Raw genomic sequence first — 15,202 nt, 5'->3', positions numbered from 1 at the left:
CTATGGTTGACCTCACCTGCCCTCAGCTAGAAAGAAGAGTAAACGAGTGAAAATCAGCTCAGAGTGAGAAAGAAAAAAGCAGCTTTGCTATTAATTGGGCTGAGGTGACGGGCACAGATAAAAACAAACGTGAAATTAACAGGAAATACTGTTTCTCCCAAAGTCATACAGCAGCTGTAAAATACCAAAAAGAGACCATCTTCTCGTTACTACTGCTTTCTTGCCAATGACCCTAGACCCACTTTACCATTTACATCTATTACTATTTTCATCTGTTACATCTAATTCATCTATTACTTCCAACTGCTAAGATGCCCCTGCTATTACATACATAGGGGTGCACCCATGTCCCCATCCTTCACATACTCCAGCTTCACTCCTGCCTTGAATCCACCTGTGCGTCCCGCCTCTCCACCGTCGTTTGAAATCCACTAAATCCCGCCCCGCTGCTATGCACGCTCCCCATAGGACCCAGACGCAGCTCTCACAGTCCCCATTGGTCCTATCCTCACTTGAACACCAATCTAGAATCCTCCACCATCCATCCAATTCTATAGAGCACGGCCCTTCTCTTCTCATTGGCCAGTTTGGTTCCACTCAGGTTCGCCCCATTCACGGAGGGGTGGTAAAGGCAGTGCTCCGGGGTACTGGAGCAGCGGGAGTCTCAGGTATGAGTCTATTCTCGGGACTAGGAAGGTTACAACTTGGGCGATCTTTCTACGTGCAGAGCGAGGCATTCCAAGCGATCTATAAGGTGGGCGAAACCCGTGGGACAGTCTACAGGGGAGGGGCGGGGTCAGCGGGGCGTGTTACGTGAGAGGCGGGGTGTGTGAGGTGGTCCGCGTTGGGGGCTGAGCGAACATGACGTTCTACGTGGTGGGAGGGACGTGTGAAGGCGTTCCACGTGTGGGCGGGGCAGGTGGAACGTTCTACGTGCTGGGAGGGACACGTGGGCTGTTCTACGTAGAGGGCGGGGTGTGGGGGGCGTTCTACGTGTGGGCGGAGCGAGCGTGGCGGTCTATGTGCAGGGAGGGGGCGTGGGGGCGGCCTAACGTAGTGGGTGGGGCTGCAGAGGTCATTCTACGTGTGGGCGGGGCGAGTGGCGCGCCCAACGTGGTGCGCGGGACATGTGGGTGGTTCTACGTAGGGGCGGGGTGAGGGGGGGAAATGCTCTGCGTGTGGGCGGAGCCAGCGGGGCGTTCTACGCGGGGGCAGGGCCGGAGGGACGTTCTACGTGTGGGGCGGGGCGAGAGCCCCTGTCTAACGTGGTGGGCGGGGCATGTGGGTGGTTCTAAGTGGAGGGCGGGAAGAGGGGCGGGACTTACATGGGGGGCGGGGCGAGAGGGGCATTTTTTTTCCTGGAAGGCGGGGCGCATGGGGCGGTCTAACGTAGTGGGCAGGGCATGTGAAGGCATTGTACGTGTGGGCGGGACGAGTGGCACGCTCTACGTGGTGGGCAGGGCCTGTGCGTTCTACGTTGAGGATGGAGTGTGGGGCGTTCTACGTGAGGGCGGGATGAGTGGGGCGGTCCAATGTGGTAGGCGAGGCATGGGCACACTTCTTGGAGAGCGGGACGTGAGGAGCTGGCGTTTACATGGAGGGCGGGCATTTAGGGGAGGTGTATTTGGAAGGAGGTTGGTTCAGAGTCCTACGTAAGGGGCGGGGAGTCCAGGGGCATTCTAATGGGGGTGGGGCCTTCAGAGGCACCCCACATGCCCCTACCACTACGGTTTCTCACAACCCACCAGACGGGTGAGGGAGCCTTCCAGAGCAAGGCATGATCTTGGGCGCCCTTGTGAGCGTCTCTTTCGGGACTAGAGCTGCGCCCACTTGTGGGGTGGCTGCGGCCTTACCTAGCCTTTGAGCTTGAACTGCGGACACACTGAATCTCTGAAGTTCATGGTTTGCGTAAACTTGGCCACTTTGTTTTCTTTTCCTATCCGTGCCTCAGTTTCTTCAATTACGACATTAAAATGAAGATGGTAGCTGAAGCTACCTCCTGACTGGTGCAGAGCATTCCAGCCTAGGCTGTGATGGTTTTCTAGAGCAAGAAAGGGGCATCCTGATTAGGGGGATATATTCACGTGCTAACAGAAATAATATATACGGTTAACATTCAGCCCGTAGGTGCTAGCACTGTGCCAAGTGCTTTACTTTCTTCAGCTTTTTTTAATCTTCTAGGAAGGTACCGAGTACTATCATTATCCATCCGCATTTTATCAGTCCAAGGAGGACAGTGCATGACACATTCTTCCAGGTGCTGGGCCTCTCTGCTGAGCTCTTAACCTTCTATGTGACATCCTCTTGCTTGTGAATCCTCTGCTCTCCCGGCACACTTGGGATGGCGGAATGCTCTCCCAAGGGATGGACTTGCCTTGACACTATGGTGGTTCCTACAGCTGTGAAGGCAGTGGCCGGATGTGGGGACCGCACAAGAACAAGACCCACCTGAATTACAAGGTCAACCAGACCTGGTGGTACTCCCATGATACAGTAAGGTCACAATACATCGGCCCCTCCCAGACCCAACTCACACCCACCACACACCATACAGCACCACAGTGCGCTGTGGACATCAAACATTTACCCATGTTATTTCATTTTTCTGACCTGTCCTGGATACAGAAACTGGATCCACTGAGCACTCCCCCTAAAACCGAATCAATTTTTTTAAAGATTTTATTTATTTATTTGACAGAGAGAAATCACAAGTAGATGGAGAGGCAGACAGAGAGAGAGAGAGAGAGGGAAGCAGGCTCCCTGCTGAGCAGAGAGCCCGATGTGGGGCTCGATCCCAGGACCCTGAGATCATGACCCGAGCCGAAGGCAGCGGCCTAACCCACTGAGCCACCCAGGCGCCCCTGAATCAATTTTTTCACCAACTTTGTTTTACTTGATTTTGGACTTGCCCAAAGTCCAAACTTGGGGTGGGATCTGGGGTCCAGTCAAGTCAATTCCCCTCTACAAAACAAAGTCAGTTCCCTGCTGCCAGCTACCCCCTACTCTTGCCTTCCTAGGACCTGGTGTCTGCCATGTCTTGTGCCCCTCCTGGATTCCGCTAGCCATCTGGGCTAGATTTTCTCCTCAATGGGTCTGTTCCCACCCTGCTGCTTTCCAGAAATCTGTTGTGCTTTGAAGACTTCTATCCCTTTTGCCCATATGGTGAGTTTAATACATTAAAAAGAGCATTCATTTACAGTTATTATTTTTGTGTCTTCGGAAAAAACGGATTTAAATGCTTGTGGTCAGTCCGCCATATTTAATTGGAAAAGTCATATCGTGTTCTCACACTTTAGAAGTCTCTAGGTATCTTAATTATGTTTCTGTTCTTGTTCCTGCTTCTGTTTGTTTTCATCTTAATTTTATTTTAATCTAATTTGAGGCATCTGTAGACTCTTTTTTCCTTTTTGTGGTGTTTTGGTTTTGAGACAGAAAACTAAACACCTATTATCTTATACCCTCTGTTCCAGATTCTTCATTCCCAGGTGTTTGCAGTTACCTACCACATTCATCCAGCATCTGTACCCTGTCCCTCCTGATGTGACCACCTGGAAATGCCTTTTTCCAAGCAGCCTGGGGGACACGATGTACCTTTCAAAACCACTTTACCATGGCTGCACAGCATGTAAGTGTCGAGGTTTCCTGGTATTGCAAGGCTGAAGGGTGCTTGTCTCATGGAGTCCAAGAATGAATCTTGCAGACAAAAGGGTAAAGTGAAGTGAAAGCTTATTAAGTGAAGGTGAGAACAGGAAGGAAAGAAAAAAAATCTCTTTAGAGTGAGAGGGGTCCAGAATGGGTTGCTACTGAGGGCTTTTGTGGAGGGTAGTTTATAGAAAACTGACCAGGGAACTTGGTAACATACATTGTCTATAACATTTAAGATAAACCAGGTGGATTTGTTATGCTCCTTCCTCTCTGGTTAATATCTTGTCTGTAACATTTCTCCACATCTGGGATTTCTGTGAGCCACTCCCTGTCTCTCCCTACCTAGCCTCACCTCTCCCTTACTCTATGGCTATAAACCCCTCCAGGAAGGGAAATCTCTGAGGGGTGATTTGGGGGGAGGATTGGAGAAGCCAGATGTAGATCTAGATTGGGTGCTGTCAGGAAGCAGGGCTATCGGAAACCTATATGGTGGAGGGAATGAAGAGAAACTGCAACTAATTGGTAGAGAAGCATGAGTCACTCATATGAAGTAACAAAGGTGGGGGGGGTGATCATTTTGGGGGTTTGGGCAAGATTCAGGTCTTTGTTGTCAGCCGTGATGAGAGATTTTGTCTTGATCCGTCACAGTCCTAGAAGGACTTGGTCTGTCTGCAAAATTGTTCTGGTTCAGCAGGTGAACACCAAGGCCCAGCTGTGTCCAGCCAGCTTCCTGGCCTCAGGGGCTGCCCTGTTCTCACCAGCATCCCAGAATTTCCCTCCTGTCTACCACCAGTAACCGCACCCCCCCAAAGGTAACCATTACCCTGAGTTCTCTTAGGTTAGTTTAGTTGTGTCTGTGTAATGGTATCATGTGGTATATTCTCTTTGCCCTCAGCCTTCCAGCCAGCATTATCTTTATAAGATTCACCCACATTGTTGCATCTGCCTGTAGTTTATATCCATTACTTTCAAGTATACCATTCTATAGACGTACCACATGACCTCATCCATTCTGCTGCGGATTGACCTTTTCTCTTACTTGAGGTGTAATTGACATCACATTATGTCAGTCTCAGGTGTACAGCGTAATGATTTGACTCAGGCCTACATTGCGAAATGATCACAGTAAGTCTAGTTACCATCTGTTTCCATCCATAGTTGCAAAAAGTTCTTGTGATGAAAACTTTCCAGATCTACTCTTCTGGCAACTTTCAAATATGAATTCCTGATGTTTTTCGGATATGAGCCCCTTAATGAACCCATGCTTTGCAAATATTTTCTCCCATTCAGTAGGTTGCCTTTTCATTTTGTTGATGGTTTCCTTTGCTGTGCGGAAGCATTTTAGTGTGATGTCCCACTTGTTTGGTTTTGCTTTTGTTGTCTGGTCTTTTGGTATCAGGCATGGGGGTGGTCACACTGAGTTCTGTTTGCTTGTGAGCTATGCATACCTGTGAGACCTACTGATCTCCAGTCCATTTGGTGGTATGGAAATGGGGTCAGGTTCAAAGTTAACTGGATTCTTCTGCCCTCATTCATCCCCATTGGTTAAGCCAGAGATTATCAAAGTGGGAAAACCCCAGTGCGGGAAGGTACAGTTCAGGAGAGTCAGGACCCCGGGTTCATCTGCTCCTCCGCACCAAGGACTTCTTCCAAAGTGAAACCCTGAAGGTCCTAGGGTGTGAGGACACAAATCCCGTCACAGAGGGCCTGCACAAAAGAAACCAACTGCTCTTTACAAATGGATAGCTCAAATTTTACTCTGTTTGTTCTAGAGGGCAACGGTTACTTGGGTGGACTGTATGGAGAAGTTATTTTATTTAAAATGTCTATACCCCCAGAAGATGCTTCTTGTGTAATACAGGCTTGACAGAGACAGAAACCAAGGGTATGCCATCAGTACCAGATATACCCTCTGCAGCCAACATTAGGCTGGAGGGGACAGTGTCAGAACCCCTAAAGGACCCCAACAATGTCTATCCCACTCATACAAAAAAAAGCAAGAAGAAAAAGAGGCAGATTTTTTTAAAAGGTTTTATTTATTTATTTGAGAGAGCGAGCAAGCGAGTGAGCGAGAAAGAGAGAGAGAATGAGTTGGGGGGAGTGGCAGAGGGAGAGAAAAAGAGAGAAGCAGATTCCCTGCTGAGCAAGGAGCCCAGCGCAGGACTCCATCCCAGGACACTATCTGAGCTTAAGGCAGACACTTAAGCGACTGAGCCATGCAGGTGCCCCAAGAGCAAGATTTTTTTTTATTAACTACACATCAGAACTGTTCAAAGTACACCAGTAGAAGCCTTTCATCTGTTCAGCACCTGTTTTGCCTCGTGCTAAGTATAGACCCACGTCCTGAACAGTGAGCTCTGCATTCCCTTGCACTGGGTCCGGGTCTTTCATCACCTCCTCTCCCTCAACCGCCCCGGGCATCTTGACGCAGGCCAGGCCAGAGTGACAGCATTTCCTGCTCCATTCTGCTCTTCCTCACCTAGGCCCATCTGCTTCTCAGCTGGTAAATGGAAATTTCTGCCTGAGGCTTACACCAAGTCAAAGTCTCTGAAGCTTTCCTTGGAAAGAGATGGCTATTCTCTATGCAGAGAGTGGGGGACTGAAGGGGATCACCCAGCCGGAGGTCAGGGGGGCCCAGAAGAGCCTCCCCCCTCAATTTAAGTCTTTTCTGTGCTGGGCAGAGTAGTTGTAGCAACGGTTGCAGACAGACAGACACTGCACACAGGAAGGACTGAGGGGTCACTCTTCCAAGAGGGTGTGGGCAGAGGTTTCCCAGATTTAGGGGGAGGGCAGGGCTGGATGACCCTTAGGGAATGGGCCCCAAGAGGCCCTCTGGGTGAAGGGAGCTGACAAGGGTGCTCCTCCACCCTCAGTAGCAGAGAGAGCCTTGACCATGACCTGGAGGCCAGGCGGAAGCTAGCTGGGTTCTTCCAGAAGGGTTCTGAGCATGTCCCATCTTCCTGGCCAAGGCCAGGGTGTGGAAGACTTTGGGCTCTGCCTTCCTGTGGACAGGAGACACAAAATGGCATCACTGGGTTCTAGGGTCAAGGTGATGGCCTTTTGGTTTGGGTGAGATGGAGAGGGGAGGTGGTAAGAGGAAGTGTCCTGAGTCCTTGTCATATTCTAGACGGGCATAGTCAGGGACCCGTGCACTGTCTCACACACACAGATGTCTCGAAATGCCTGCAGGGAACAGGGAAATGCTTTGTAGTGCCCTGGGTGAATTTCAGGGCAGTAGCCGTCCTAGCAGGCTGGGGTTTATGAAGATGACCTGGGTGACCCACTCAGCTGCAACAGCTTTGTCTTTAGAATGGTGCTAAGCTGCTTATCTTATAGATACAGAACTGCAGAGAGTGTGAAGTAAGATAGGGTCACTAAAAGTGTAGGAACAAGGTACCGAGATCATGGGCAAGTAAGGGGATCATCTTCAATAAAGAGAACCTAGCCGAATTGGAAAGATGCCATAAATATTGCTCGAAAATACAGCTCTAATTCCTAATGATCCCATACCCCCAAAGGAACTAACCAGTTAATTTTCCTTTTATTTACAAGTAATTTCAAACTTTGAGATGATTTCCATAAACAATACAGAGAACCCCTTTATGCTCCATGGTTGTTAGTGTTTTGATACATTTGCTTTAAGATTCTTCCCTCTCTCCTTCCTTCTCTATACATGTTCATATATGTTTTGTACGTATTTTTTTCAAACCATTTGAGAGTTTAGAGAGGAAATTAGGACACAGATGTACACAGAGGGAAGACCATGGGAAGACACTGGGAGATGGCAGCCATCTACAAGCCAAGGAGTAAGGCCTCAGAATGAAACCAGACCTCTTGGTCTTCTTGGCCTCCAGAACTGTGAGGAAATCAATCTCTGCTGGAGCCACTCAGCCTGTGGTACCTCATTATTGTGTCCCAAGCAAAGCAATATCCCTGATTTGCGTGACCTCAACCCTCTTGAAGGTTGTACCCACTTTTAGAACAGCCCTCTGTTTGGATCTGTGTGGTGTTTTCTCCTGATTGGTTTCAGATTCTGTACCTTTGGTAGGAATGTCACAGAAGTGAGGCCCTGTCCTTCTCCAGGCCTCCTATCTAGAGGCATCGTTTCCTCTCTTGATTTCTGTTTCTCCCCAAGGTGTAACACAGACTTGTTCTAGGGTAGGAACCCTACCTAACTCCCCCATACCCCAACCCCAGAGCAGTGTGTCTAGGAAAGCAATGAGAAATCCCCATCTGTGTTTTCCACACTGCCCAGTGTTGATCACCAGAGTGGACAGGAATGTGTGGTTATAAACTGTGCCCTCTGAGGATGTGGCTGTCCCTCCGGCTGGAGGAACCTTGCTGTTTCTCAGGAGCCCTGTGCTGGTGTCCATGGGTGAGGCTGGCTTCCCTGTGCACCTGGGTAGTGCAGGTTGGTGTTTTCCATTCAGAGCTTTTACTTCTTGGTTTCTGCGAGCTGGGAGATGGCTCCGGTGACTAAAACATTTGACACTTGAAGTAGGGATATTTACCTCACAGGGCTTTGGGGAGGATTCAACAAACTTCTTGGTAGAAAGCCCCTAGCACAGGGCATCATGAAACATAGTAGAGGCTATGTGGGCCTTGGCTATTATTAGTATTATTATTTCTATTACCACATGCCTAGCCCTATCCCCCCCCAATCAGAATGCCCCATTCTCGCCCTGGAAACCCCCATAGGCTCCTCGGGATGCTTACAGCCTTGTTCTGAATGCTCTGCTTACTACCATATTCCAATAATAATCATAATCCCTGTATTTATTTAATTTTAAGTAAAGCATGGAGCCCCCTGTGGGGCTTGAACTCACGGGCACAACATCAAGACCTGAGCTGAGATCGAGAGTCAGACGTTCAACTGACTAATATTGGCACCCCAGTGATACTATCAGTGCCCTGATAATGCTTGGTATTTATAATCCTCACAGCCATCCCACATCATGTGTGTGTGATCACCCTTGCCTACTCAAAAATTAGAAAATGGAGTCTCAAAAAGGCCTAGGAATAAGGTGTTCAGGTGTTCCCCTGTCACAAGCATCTGAGGTAGGATTCAGAGATTCCCGTGGGTGACTGGAGCCCTAAAGCTGGACCTAATAGCTAGGCCACTATGCAGCATGCTTGCTCTCTCAATGACACAATCCCCCACTGCACTTTCGGCACCAGTGTTTTGGGGTGGAGGGTGATAATGGAAGAGGACAGATCCCTGAATACTTAGCCCTGACTCTGCTCTGCCCCAAGCAACATTCCCCAGGGCAAAAATTGGGAGTGGGTCCATCAAGATGGTGTGAGGTGCAGTTTCTGCCCCTGCCAGCCCTGGAAATGGGCTAGCCACTGAGACCTTCCCAGCCTGGGCCTGGGGAATGATGGAGAAGCAGGAGAACCAGCTGGGTAGGTAGGCAGGGAAGGGGTGGGTGGGCCCGAACTGACATAGCCTGACCAATTGAGACTGGAAGGGTGATGCTGTGTGAAATTAGATGAGATCCCAGAGAACAGCAAAGCATGGCAGCAAGGATGGAAGGTTAATGAGGCTGACGAGGAATTGTGAGGGCCGTGTGCAGGGCCTGCTGGGAACATACCTTGGAGGGAGTCAGGCTGTAGTGATGTGTAGTGTAGGGATGGAGAGGCTGGACATAGAGGTGGAGTCAAGGGTAGGCATAAAGTACTTAGTTTATTCAGGGTGAGGTGTGGTATCCAGTCTTAAACATGTCATCGTCTCTGTTCTCTGAACCAGGGTCTTCAACCTTAGTAGTACTAACATTTGGGTCTAGATCATTCTTTCTTGTGGGGGATGACCTGTGCATCGAAGGATGTTTGCCGGCATCTCTGGCCTCTCAGTGGATGAAGTAGCATCCCTTCCAGTTGTGACAATGGAAAAAAGTCTTTAGGGATTGCCAGATGGCTCCTGGAGGACAAAACTGACTCCAGCCGAGAACCACTGATCTGAAGGAACGACGTTTCATGTCCTCTACCGTAGGAGTCGGCAAACTTTTTCTATGAAGGGCTAGGTAGTAACTACTTTAGGTTTTCTGGGCTGTGTGTGGTGTCTGTCATAACTACTCAGCTCTACCATGGTAATGACAAAGCAGTTTTGGACAATTTGAAAACAAACAGGGATGGCTGTGTCATACTCAAACTTTGGTTACAGGCACTAAAATTTGAATTTCACAACATTTTCACATGTCCCAAGATCTTGTGAAAGTTTGACTTCTTCCTTGCTGATTTGGATGCTATTTATTTCTTTTTGTTATCTGATTGCTGAGGCTAGGACTTCCAGTTCTATGTTAAATAACACCAGTGAGAGTGGACATTACTTTCTTGTTCCTGACTGTAGAGGAATATCTCTCTGTTTTTTCCATTGAGGATGATATTAGCTGTGGGTCTTTCATATATGGCCTTTATGATGTTGAGGTATGTTCCCTCTAAACCTATTTTGTTGAGGGTTTTTATCAAGAATGGATGCTGCATTTTGTCAAATACTTTTTCTGCATCTATTGAGATGATCATGTGGTTCTTATCCTTTCTTTTATTAATGTATATCATGTTGATTGATTTATGAATCTAAATTTATTCTTGCAGCCCAGGAATAAATCCCACTTGATTGAGGTGAATGATTCTTTTAGCGCACTGTTGGATTCAATTTGTTAGTATGTTAGTGAGAATTTTTGTATCCATGTTCATCATGGATATTGGGCTATAATTCTCCTTTTTCATGGGGATCTTTCACTTAATTTTGAGTCCTTTCTCTTTTCTTTTTGATAAGTCTGGCTCAGGTTTATCAATTTTATTAATTCTTTCAAAGAATCCACTCCTAGTTTCGTTGATCTTTTTTACTGGTTTTTGTTTGTTTGTTTCTATATCATTTATTTCTGCTCTAATCTTTATTATTTCCCTCTCGTTTAGGCTTTATTTGCTGTTCATTTTCTGCTTGTTTAGGTGTAAGGTTAGGTTGTGTATTTGAGATTATTATTTATCTTGCTTTGTGTGGTGGGCCTGGATTGCAATATACTTCCCTCTTAGGATCACCTTTTTTGCATTCCAAAGCTTTGGACTATCATGTTTTCATTTTCATTTGCCTCCATGTATTTTTAAATTTCTTTTTTTTTTTAAGATTTTATTTATTTATTTGACAGAGAGAGATCACAAGCAGACGGAGAGGCAGGCAGAGAGGGAGATAGAGGGAAGCAGGCTCCCTGCTGAGCAGAGAGCCCGATGCGGGACTCGATCCCGGGATCCTGAGATCATGACCTGAGCCGAAGGCAGCGGCCTAATCCACTGAGCCACCCAGGCCCCCCTATTTTTAAATTTCTTAAATTCCTGGTTAACCCATTCATTCTTTAGTAGGATGTTCTTTAACCTCTGTGTATTTGTGTTCTTTCCAAATTTTTTCTTGTGGTTGACTTCAAGTTTCATAGTGTTGTGGTCTGAAAATACGCATGGTGAAATTTCCGTCTTTTTGTACTTGTCAGGGGCTGATTTGTGACCCAGTATGTGATCTGTTCTGAAGAATGTTCCATGTACTTTCAAAAAGAATGTATCTGCTGCTTTAGGATAAAATGTCCTGAATATCCCTGTTAAGTCCATCTGGTCCAGTGTGTCATTCAAAGCCCTTGTTTCCTTGTTGATCTTCTGCTTAGATGATCTGTCCATTGTTGTGAGTGGGGTGTTAAAGTCCCCCGCTATCATTGTATTATTGTCCATGATTTTCTTTATGTTTGTTATTAATTGATTTATATATTTGGGTGCTCCCAAGTTGGGAGCATAAATATTTATAATTATTGGATCTTCTTGGTGGATAGACCCCTTGATTATGATATGGTGCCCTTCTTCATCTCTTGTTACATCTTTGTTTTAAAATTTATTTTGTGAGATGTAAGTTTGGCTACTCGGTTTTCTTTTGACGTCCGTTAGAGTGACAGATGGTTCTCTATCCCTTCATTTTTGATCTTCAGGTGTCTTGAGGTCTAAAACGTAGCCAGCATATAGATGGGTCTTGTGTTTTTTTATTGTTATTCATTCTGATACTCTATGTCTTTTGATTCAAGCATTTAGTCTGTTTACATTCAGAGTAATTATTGTAGATGTAGATTTAGTGCCATTGTGTTATGTGTAAAATTGGTGTTTCTGGTGATGTTCTCTGTTGCTTTCTAATCTTTGTTGCTTTTGGTCTTTTTTCCCCTATTCAAAGAGTCCCCTTTTATATTTCTTGCAAGGCTGGTTTAGTGGTCATGAACTCCTTTAGTCTTTATCTGGGAAAGTATCTCTTCTTCTATTCTGAATGACAGCCTTGCTGGATTGAGTGTTTTTTTTTTTTAAAGATCTTATTTATTTATTCATGACAGACAGAGAGAAAGAGAGAGAGAGAAAAGCAGAGGCAGAGGGAGAAGCAGGCTCCCCAAGGAGCAGGGAACCTGATGTGGGACTTGATCCCAGAATCGCAGGATCATGACCCGAACCAAAGGCGGATGCTTAACCACCTGAGCCACCCAGCTGCCCAGGATTGAATGTTTTTGTCTGCAGATTTTTCCCATTCAGCATTTTGTATGAATTTGTCTATGCTATGTCTTGGTGATGGCCGGGCTTTGTTGTATTTAATGGGAGTTCTCTGAGCTTCTCAAATTTCAATGTCTATTTCCTTCCCCAGATTAGGGAAGTTTTCAGCTATAATTTGCTCAAATAAACCTCCATTTTTTCCTCTTGTATGATATGAATGTTATTATGCTTTAGGGAATCACTTTGTTCCCACATCTACATTCATGATCTGATACCTTTCTTTCCCGCTTCATTATTTTCCATAATTTTATCTTCTCTATCACTGATTTGTTCCTCTGCCTTGTCCATCCTTGTTGTCATTATGTCCAATCAGTTTTGTATCTTGGTTATAGCATTTTTTAATTTCAGTCTCATTTTTAGTTCTTTTATCTCTGTAGTAAGAGAATCTCTAGTTTTTTCCATGCTTTTCTCAAGCTCAGCTACTTTCCTTATGATTTTTGTTGTAAATCCTTGTTCAGACACCTTCCTTGTGTCTGTATTGATTAAATCCCTGGCCATGACTTCTTGCTGTTCTTTCTTTTGGGGTGAATTCCGCACCTTGTCATTTTGTCTGGGTCCCTTTGTGTGTCTGTGATTGTTAGGAAAGCCTGTTATAATTCTGCTCCTGAGGGTATTGGCTCTATTAGAAAGTGGTGCTATACTGTCTTGGGCCTGATGTTTCAGGAGGTGTTTCAGAGTCTGCAACCTGCTGTCGTGTTTTGGCTGCCCTTTCCCTCAGGTCAGTCCTCCGAGGAGTTTCTCCTTGCCTGCGGTGGGGGGTGTTTGGACCTTGTTCATTGTTTGGCAGGTTTTAACTAGGTGTGTTTGGGTCTGCTTGCAAAAAGAAGCTAGATTCTATATCCCCCAGAATGGAAGCTGTGCTGCACTCTGTGATCAATGGACTTGCTCATTCTCCCACTGACTTCCACCTGCAGGGCGCTGGGCTTGGTGTTGACGGCTCCAGTGTCCACTGGGGGGCACTGTGTTGCTCACTGAAGTTGGTCAGTGCTGATGGAGGGGGTGGGGTTGGGGGGGTGGACAATGGCATCACCCTGCTGTCTTGCCCCAGAGTGGGGAGTTCGTGCCTACCACTCTTCAGGAAGCCATCACAGAAGAGTAAATTCTCCCCTGTTGTGTCCCTGGCTTCCATCAGATCTCTGCCTTCACCCTGTGTCCAGGCTGCCTGCCTGCCTATGTTTGGTCTCAGGCGCACTGCTGGGTTTCAAAACTCCAAATTTTAGGGATGCCTGGGTGGCTCATCAGTTAAGTGTCTGCCGTCCGCTCAGGTCATGATCCCATGGTCCTGCGATCAAGCCCTGTGTTAGGCTCCTTGCTCAACAGGCAGCCTGCTTCTCCCTCTGCCTGCTGCTCCCCCTGCTTATGTGCTTGAGCTCTCTCTCTCGCTCTTGCTCTCTCTCTCTCTGGCAAACAAATAAATAAAATCTTTTAAAAAAAAAACTCCAAATTTTAGGGACCTGCATGGCACAGACCCACACTGATTGTCCTGGGGGAGGGTCCTGCCACATTGTGGCCAGCGCCAGTTTGTCCTTGAAAAGCAGTCCCATGACTGCACAGCAATTCAGAGTTAATGATAAAGTGTAGCAGAAAGTCACCACTGAGATTTGCTGCCCTCAGCAGGTAATCTCTGTTCCTATGCTAGTGAACAGGATATCATGTTGGTGCCCGCCACCTCTTTGGTCCCCAGAAAGGCTGTGCCATCTCTCCCAGATGCATTCCAAGAAGGGGAAACCTTTCTCTCCATGCGACCCAAGGGATCCTCAGGCCATGCTGCACACTTCTGGGTCCCCCATCCTCCTTCCCCACTAGAGCACTGCTTAGCCCACCAAGCATGACCCCAGTGATGGCACAGACTTCTAAAACTTGAGACTTAGAGCTCCACTGCTTATAAAAACTTGCAGTAGTCAGCCCTTCTCCTTTTCCCAGTCAGTGGTTTGGGGGAAGAGTTTTTCTTGTGCAATCGCCTGCATACTGCTTTTTCTCTCTCTCTTCTCTTGCTTTCTCTCTCTCTCTCTCTCTCCCTCTCTGTTCTCTCTCTCCTCCTCCTCCCTCCTCTCTCCATGATCAGGGCTCCCTCCCTTCCCTATCACCCACAATTCTTTGCTCCTCCAAATCAACTCTCTGCGGCTCCTACCTTCCATGGTGTGGCTGTTTTTCTACCTCTAGATATGCAGTTTGCTTTCTCAGTCCCCAGATCGTTCTTGGGTGTTCAGAATGATTTGATATTTATCTAGCTGTGTTTGAGGGATGAGGCAAGCCTAGGATCCCCCTACTCCTCCACCATCTTAACTCTTCCCCATTTCCTCCATTTTTATTGGGCGGTTTGTCATCTTACTGCATTAAAAGGGTTTTTTTTGGGGGGTACCTGGGTGGCTCAGTGGTTTGAGCCACTGCCTTCAGCTCAGGTCATGGTCTCAGTGTCCTGGGATCGAGCCCCGCATTAGGCTCTCTGCTCAGCGGGGAGCCTGCTTCCCCTTCTCTCTCTGCCTGACTCTCCGCCCACTTGTGATCTCTCTCTCTCTCTCTGTCAAATAAATAAATAAAATCTTTAAAAAAAGGGTTTTTTTGTATATTCAGGATATAATTCCTTATGCAATATATGATTTACAAATATTTCCACATAGTCTGTGGCTGGTCCCTTCATTTTCTTAGTGATGTCTTTGCAGGAAATATTTTTAAAATCTCAGTGGAGTCCAATGCATCATTTTGTATGGATTGCACTCTTAAAGTCATATATACAAAATCTTTGTGTAAGCCACAGTCACAAAGATTTTCTCCTATGTTTCCTTTGTAAGATTTTTTTCATCTTTGCCTTTACACTTAGGATTATCATTCATTTTGAGTCACATATGGTGAGATATGAGTCTAATTTCATTTTTTGTGTTTTGTTTTGCATATGGATATGAAGTTGTTTCAGGACTTTTTGCTTTTCAGGACTATTTGTTGGAAAGATTATCCTTTTACTTTGAATTGCCTTGGCACCTTTGCCAAAAGT

At 46.6% G+C, this 15,202-nt stretch overlaps 1 long non-coding RNA gene across 4 annotated transcripts in view; it reads left to right on the top strand.

Moving 5' to 3' along the window:
• The first annotated feature begins 544 nt into the window (after positions 1 to 544).
• Positions 545 to 15,202, top strand: part of LOC132006953 (uncharacterized) — a 31,557-nt gene continuing 16,899 nt past the window's right edge. For 2 of the 4 annotated variants that reach the window (XR_009401274.1, XR_009401276.1), the window contains exons 1-3: positions 545 to 754; positions 3,471 to 3,625; positions 4,337 to 4,457. This is a non-coding gene — a long non-coding RNA (uncharacterized LOC132006953). Of the gene's footprint in view, positions 755 to 3,017; positions 3,163 to 3,470; positions 3,626 to 4,336; positions 4,458 to 15,202 lie in introns of all 4 variants that reach the window. The other 2 variants (XR_009401275.1, XR_009401277.1) reach the window with 2 other exon arrangements.

The sequence above is a fragment of the Mustela nigripes genome, chromosome X, assembly GCF_022355385.1.
Source record: "Mustela nigripes isolate SB6536 chromosome X, MUSNIG.SB6536, whole genome shotgun sequence".
Classification (NCBI taxonomy): domain Eukaryota; kingdom Metazoa; phylum Chordata; class Mammalia; order Carnivora; family Mustelidae; genus Mustela; species Mustela nigripes.
The sequence above is the reverse complement of the archived record's forward strand: the minus strand, read 5'-3'. Positions and strand labels throughout refer to the sequence as shown.